This window comes from Gopherus evgoodei, chromosome 15 (genome assembly GCF_007399415.2).
Source record: "Gopherus evgoodei ecotype Sinaloan lineage chromosome 15, rGopEvg1_v1.p, whole genome shotgun sequence".
Taxonomy (NCBI): domain Eukaryota; kingdom Metazoa; phylum Chordata; order Testudines; family Testudinidae; genus Gopherus; species Gopherus evgoodei.
In genome coordinates this window covers 29913243-29920708 of record NC_044336.1, presented here as the reverse complement: position 1 = coordinate 29920708, position 7466 = coordinate 29913243, and positions in this window count along the sequence as shown.

Sequence of the window (7466 nt, the reverse complement as noted above, 5' to 3'; positions counted from 1 at the left end):
AAACCTTATTGAATTATGTTTAAGTATTTTAGTAAAAGCAACAATGAGTCCTGTGGCACCTTATAGACTAACAGACCTTTTGGAGCATGAGCTTTCATGGGTGAATACCCACTTCGTCAGATGCATGTAGTGGAAATTACCAGGGGCAGGTATATATATGCAGGCAAGCTAGAGATAATGAGGTAGTTCAATCAGGGAGGATGAGGCCCTGTTCTAGCAGTTGAGGTGTGAAAACCAAGGGAGGAGAAACTGGTTCTGTAATTGGCAAGCCATTCACAGTCTTTGTTTAATCCTGAGCTGATGGTGTCAAATTTGCAGATGAAGCTCAGCAGTTTCTCTTTGAAGTCTGGTCCTGAAGTTTTTTTTGCTGCAGGATGGCCACCTTAAGGTCTGCTATAGTGTGGCCAGGGAGGTTGAAGTGTTCTCCTACAGGTTTTTGTATATTGCCATTCCTAATATCTGATTTGTGTCCGTTCATCCTTTTCCGTAGTGACTGTCCAGTTTGGCCGATGTACATAGCAGAGGGACATTGCTGGCATATGATGGCGTATATTACATTGGTGGACATGCAGGTGAATGAACCGGTGACGGTGTGGCTGATCTGGTTAGGTCCTGTGATGGTGTCGCTGGTGTAGATATGTGGGCAGAGTTGGCACCTCAACTGCTAGAACATGGCCTCATCCTCCCTGATTGAACTACCTCATTATCTCTAGCTTGCCTGCATATATATACCTGCCCCTGGAAATTTCCACTACATGCATCTGACGAAGTGGGTATTCACCCACGAAAGCTCATGCTCCAAAACGTCTGTTAGTCTATAAGGTGCCACAGTACTCTTTGCTGCTTTTACAGATCCAGACTAACACGGCTACCCCTCTGATAAGTATTTTAGGAGTTCATTGTATAAAAAATACAAATGTCTATGTAGTTTAGTGGGATTGTATGTAACAGGGCCACTCAGGGGGGCAAGTGGGGCAATTTGCCCCAGGCCCCGAGCCCCACAGGGTCCCCCACGAGAGTTTTTTGGGACCTCAGGAGTGGGTCCTTCACTCACTCAGGGGACCCCAGAAAACTTTCATGGGGCCCGGGCCCCCAGAGCTTCTGCTCTGGGTCTTTGGCAGCAATTTGGCGACAGGGGCCCCCGCCACCAAAGACCTCAGCCCTCCTGAATCCTGTGGGCGGCCCTGGTATGTAATGTGTCTATGGAGGAGACCTGACTAACATAAACCTTGAAGGGTCATGTGCTTCAAAGGATAGCTTGAAACAAACTTAAAACTTAAGTGGGTTTCCCAGGAAATCTCTAGGGGGAAGTGTATACAAATATAATTCCATTGGTTATGCAAGAACTCAGCCTTTTGAACCTTTAGCTGGAGGAGAGGACATTTTTTCTGCTGATCCCCTGTTATATATTATAGATCAAAGCCCCAAATTGTATAAAGAAGTGATTCACAGATTCATGGGTGTGCAAATTTCTACCAGCAGAAAAACTCCTTGAAGGACTGTTTATCTGCTTGATCTCTTGTTGGAGTTCAGGTGATCACATGATCATCATGTGTGTACGATCCTTTATTGTTTGTAATATTATCTGGCTAATGCTTTCACCTTAAGAATAAATGTTCTTGCTTAGAAAGAACTGTCTGGTAATGTAACTGTGAGAAATTTTGCTGTTTATAGCCTCTGAGAAAGTCTGTCTTGCTGGGGAATTCCATGTGGAATGGTTATGGAAACATGGCATTAGCCTCCCATGATGCACTTACCTCCCTCCCTCCCTGAAATCGATGGCAAACAAACCAAGCCTTTTTTGTGATTTTTTTCCTAAGGGTGGGTTACCCATGCAGACACCATAGCCAGGGGCAGCTCCAGGCTTCAGCACGCCAAGCGCGTGCTTGGGGCGGCAAGCCGCGGGGGTGCTTTGCCGACACCACAATGGTGGCAGGCAGGCTGCCTCCAGCAGTTTGCCTGCGGCGGGTCTGCTGGTCCCGTGGCTTCAGTGGACCTCCCGCAGGCGTGCCTGCGGAGGGTCCGCTGGTCCCACGGCTTTGGAGGACCTCCTGCAGGCACGCCTGCGGCAGGTTCGCCGTAGCCATGGGACCAGCAGACCCTCCACAGGCAAACCGCAGGAGGCAGCCTGCCTGCCCGTGCAAAATCCCTAGAGCCGCCCCTGACCATAGCATGGCAAGCATGGACCTTGATTAGCTGTACACTGATCCTGCAGTATTTGCTCAGCCGAAGCAGGAGATGCTGAGCAGAACAATGTGATGCCATATAAGCAGCCCTGCTGGAAGCCATGGAGCGGAGCAATTCGTAGATCCTTGTGACAGTTGTGCTCATGTACCACCTTGACACGGTGGAGTGCTGCTTCTGAGCCCGGGAAACAGGCATTGACTGGTGGGACTGCATAGTTATGCAGCTATAGGATGAAGAGCAGTGGCTGCAGAACTTTCAAATGTATAAGGCTACTTTCATGGAACTGTGTGAAGAACTTTCCACAGCCCTGAAGCACAGCAATAGTAAAATGAGAGCTGCTCTGACAGTTAAGAAGCAAGTGGTGATAGCTCTGTGGAATCTTGCAACGTCAGGCTGCTACCGGTCAGTGAGAAATCAATTCAGAGTGTGTAAATCTACCGTGGGGTATGCTGTGATCCAAGTTGCCAGGGCAATCAATAGAATTCTGCTAAGAAGGGTAATGACTCTGGGAAATGTGTAGAACATAGTGGATAGTTTTGCCATTATGGGGTTCCCTAACTGTGGGGGGCGATAGACGGAACGCATATCCCTATCTTGTCACCAGACCACCTTGCCAAAGAGTACATAAACTGAAAGGGGTGTTTCTCATTGGTGTTGCAAGCACTGGTGGATCACAGGGGCCATTTCACTGACATCAACATGGGATCGTCGGGAAAGGTGCATGATGCACGCATCTTTGAGAACTCTGGTCTGTTCAGAAAGCTGCAAGCAGGAACTTTATTTCCAGACTACAGAATAACCACTGATGATGTTGAAATGCCAATCATGATCCTGGGAGATCTAGCCTACCTCTTTCTCCCATGGCTCATGAAGCTATACACAGGCATCCTGGACAGCAGTAAGGAGCAGTTCAACCATAGGTTGAGCAAGTGCAGAATGGCAGTGGAATGTCCCTTTGGATGTTTAAAAGGTGGCTGGAGTAGTTTGCTTACTGGGTTAGACCTCAGTGAAAGCAATACCCCCATTGTTACTGCATGCAGTGTACTCCATAATATCTGTGAAACAAAGGGAGAAAAGTTTCCAGCGGGGTGGGGGCTTGAGGCAGATCATCTGGCATCTAGTTTTGAGCAGCCAGACACCAGGGCAATAAGAAGAGCATATTGAGGCATGCTGTGTCTTCGTAAGGCTTTGAAAACTAGTTTAATCAATGACCCACAGTAATTTGACACTTGTGTAGTGTACCTTGCCAAGCTGTCCCCTTCATTGCATGTACTCCCCTGTAAACTACACCCACACTATCCACAATGTGCTGAATGAATAAAGAGCCTTTTTTCCTCAATCCATCAAATTTTATTATGCTCACAAACACTGTGAGACAGCAAAGAAAAGTAAGATAACCTGGGGCTAAAGGGCTGATAACACTGGGGGAGGGGAGAAACAAGGACAGCTTGCTTACAGTTGCACTGCAATAACAATCAAAGGAGTGGGAATGGGTGCCTTCTGGTCCTTGTACCCTCCCCTGGAGTTGAGTGCAAGGGATACCGGACACACACACCCACACACCTCGTCCTAGGACGTCTGGGAGAGGAGGATGTGGAACCTGGCAACGATGGCAGCAAGTTCAGCATAGGCTGCAATGGGACTCCAGGGTCCACATGCCTTTCTTGAATCTCAACCAGATGCCCCAATATGTCTGTTTGCTTCCTCATAATCCACACCATCTCATCTCGCGTGTCACACTTGTGTTCCCTGCATGCTCTTGTGTCCTCACAGTCATTGTGCAGGCTCTCCAACAGTGCACTCCTCCATGTGCTGAGCTCTGTCTTGTCATTCTTGGAGGCACGCATTAATATTCTCCCAAGTCTTCTTTTTCCACTGTGACAGGGCAAGGCCAGATGCCTATAGAAAAGTAGTGGGAGACCGATATATTAGCCCCAGGCTAAACAGATCCCTGTTAGTAGGGTAAGCAAATGGCAGTTGCTCCAGGTCAATTAAGACACCTGGAGTCAATTAAGATCCTTCCAGATACCAGTGAAGACAGCTAGGTTGATTGGGACACCTGAAGCCAATCAGGGGCTGGCTGAAACAAGTTAAAAGCCTCCCAATTAGTCATATGGACACCCGTGTCAGGAGCAAGCCATACTACTAGAGAAACTAGGCAGTACAAACCCTATCCAGCACAGGGGAGGAGGCCCTGAGGTAAGGGTGAAGTAGATGGTGAAGTGGGGGCTGCTGCAGGGAAGTGGCCCAGGGAATTGTACCTGTCCTGTTTCAAAGTCAGCTACCAAGGGTTGCTGCTATTAGGGTCCCTGTGCTGGAACCTGGAGTAGAGGGTGGGCCTGGTTTACCTCACTCTCCCAGATTCTTCACAGAAGACTGTGAAGCTACAGAACCTGTGCAAGGGAGGGTTGCTTCCTCCCACCTCTGTTGCTTGCTTATGATGAAAATGGCTTAGTAGGCTGTGACCCTTGCCCCTTGAGAAAGAAGGGCTACATGGAAGGTCAGTGAGTCTCTGAGTCTAGCATAATCTGCCTGGAAGCGCGGGACCCACTGAGACAAGGTCGAAGCTCTGCCACACCTCCTTTTAATCTGGGAAAGTCTCTGTCCCGGTGTAGAAGATGCGCCTATGGCTAAGGTTTCAGCTGCAAAGAATACAAAGCACAAGGGTAGCATTGACAGTGCATACATTGTTTCTGGTGCAAGGTTAAATCTTTTTTATAAAAGAAATACTTTTCAATGCACTTTCATGCAAGTCACAACATAAGCAGAACCGCTGGCTACTGCAAGAGTCTGTTTGCTGCTTCAGCCAAGGTGAGTAAGGCCACAAGACACAAGCAAGAGGACTTGTGTTGCAGTTCTTGTTAAGACATCCTTGGATCAATGGTTCTGACCTCAGCACAGCCGCCTTTCCCATAGCAACTTGGATGGTGCTTGAGGACAGTCACCAGTGTAAAGCCCAACAAATAGTTAGATTGCTATAAAAGTGGCACCAGGTTGAGATGGAAAGGAGATGAACAGGAAGTGACACCCGCGACACCCACCCTACCCTTTTCAAATACTGACTGTAATACAGGGTGATCCCTTTCAGCCACAACCAGGGCATGCTCAGGAAAGCATGGTTGTGTGACCCAGAATTCACCAAATGGGGGGATTACCTGTCGAATTGCTTGTGGTTTAAGGGCTAGCATCTAAAACTTCCCCCATTTCCCCTATGTGACCATATGCAATATCACTCTCCTGAGGGCAACAGAGTCAGAAACACAAGGAAGCAGATACTGCAAGCATCTGGGTACAGGCCTGGTCCTTCTCCTGCAATGCTGAGTGCTGCAATGATGCCAGAAGAGTTAATATTGGAGTGGCATGAGAAAGTGTCCTACCGCGGTGGATGAAATAAGGCAGCCCTTCTGCAGAGTACCTCCATAAAAGCTTCCTAGAGCTCTCCATGGAGGATTTCCAGGCCATCCCTGGGTGTATAAACAGTCTTTTTCAGAGAGTACCCTCTGTGCAGCTGGAGTGGCCGCTGATAATCACTACACTAATTTTGTTATTCAGACTCAACATTAAAAATAATAGCATGTAACTCCTATAGTTTGATTGAAAATGTGTACTCACCAGAGGTAGCTTCCCCAGCCTCATGCTCCTTCGATAATTGGTTCTGTAAGGCAATGGGCTCCAGAGTTTAAAAAAAAGGTCTTGGCTGTCGGAGAAAATGGATCCTCCACTTGCCTACCACGCATTCTTGTCCTTCTCTTCCTCATCAACAATGTCATCCTTGTTGCCCAAAGTCACCCCAGGAAAGGAGATATCCATGGAGTGTTTTGGGAAAGTAGTGGGGTGGCCACCTAGAACCGCATGCAGCTCCTAGTAGAAGTGGTTCAGAACTAGAGCAACTGTTTGTCTGCCTTGTCTTCTGATATACTTGCCAATGCTCCTTTATTTTCACACAGCACTGTTGTGTCCCCCTGGTGTAGCCCTTCTCCCCCATGCCCTGCGCAAGTTTAGCATAGATGTTAAGATTTCTTCTGGTGGTTCGGAGCTCTGCCTGCATAGACTCTTCTACCCACACAGTGATAAGATCCACTACCTCCTGTGTGCTCTCCATGCTGGCATGCATTTGTGGCCTTGAGTATCCACCATCAGCTGTGCTGATGAGCTCTCCATGCTAATCAAACAGGAAATGAAAATTCAAAAGTTCCCAGGTCTTTAACAGGGGGGTGACTGTTTCCTGTGTACTAGCTGAAGTTCAGTGGAATTGAAAGCGCACTCCAGAGCAGTCACAGTGGAGTACTGTGGGACACCTCCTAGAGGCTAATTCATTTGAATTACACAGCATAGTATCAATGCTATCCCCATGTCTGATGTGTGAATGTTGACTGAAGCACTACGCGTCTCGTGGAGGACAGAAGTTGACTTTACAAGCCCTTTAGGTTGGTGGAAAGGACTCAGTAGTGTAGACACGTACATTATTGACTTGACCTAACACGGCATATGTCGACCTAACTTTGTAGTGTAGACCAGAATGTTACTTAGCTGCACAAGGCCCTGGGCAATTGCCCTGCTTGCTACCCCTAATGCTGGCCCTGCATTTGTGACCCCCCCGCCCACACACCTGTCCCATGACCCACCCTTGGGGGTTTCAACCTCCAGATTGAGTAACACTGCTCTAGAGTTGAGTACCCCTGCAAGACCTCTGTGTGTACTCCCGGGGCACATGCACCCCAGGTTGAGAACCACTGAGCTAGTGTACGTGTGTGAGGGGGAGAAAGTGGTAGAATTGAGGAAGAGGCTGATACTAGATGTTGGGATGGGGGTATATAAGGAATAATATTAGGAGTGGGACATGTGTGCTCATGTAATATAGTGTGGTTTCCCAACAGTGGGTCATGACTGTCATGATAGAGAGGTGACTGTGCTAAACCTGAGTGGCAGTGTGACCACTCGTGCCAGGTCGCAACTCCCAGAATGGGGAGCTGGGCCCAGCCCTGCAGGACAGCAGTTGCCACTGTGGGGTGAATGTGGAGCAGGCTCACACGCTAACCCCTACCCTGCCCCCACTGGGCTTCCCCGCTGGACCAGGCTGGGATTAGGATTATGGTGCTGGGATGAAGAGTGCTGCTCTGAGTGATCTGTGACTTCTCAGTGGTGAAAGAGGAGAAGAATCCTGGCCTACTGGGGGGCCCCCACCCACAAATTTGAACCCTGGTTAGGTCACCAAAAAAGATAAGATGCAGTTGGTGCATTGCCTTACTAAACCAGTTTGGGAACCAATGATGGAGTGG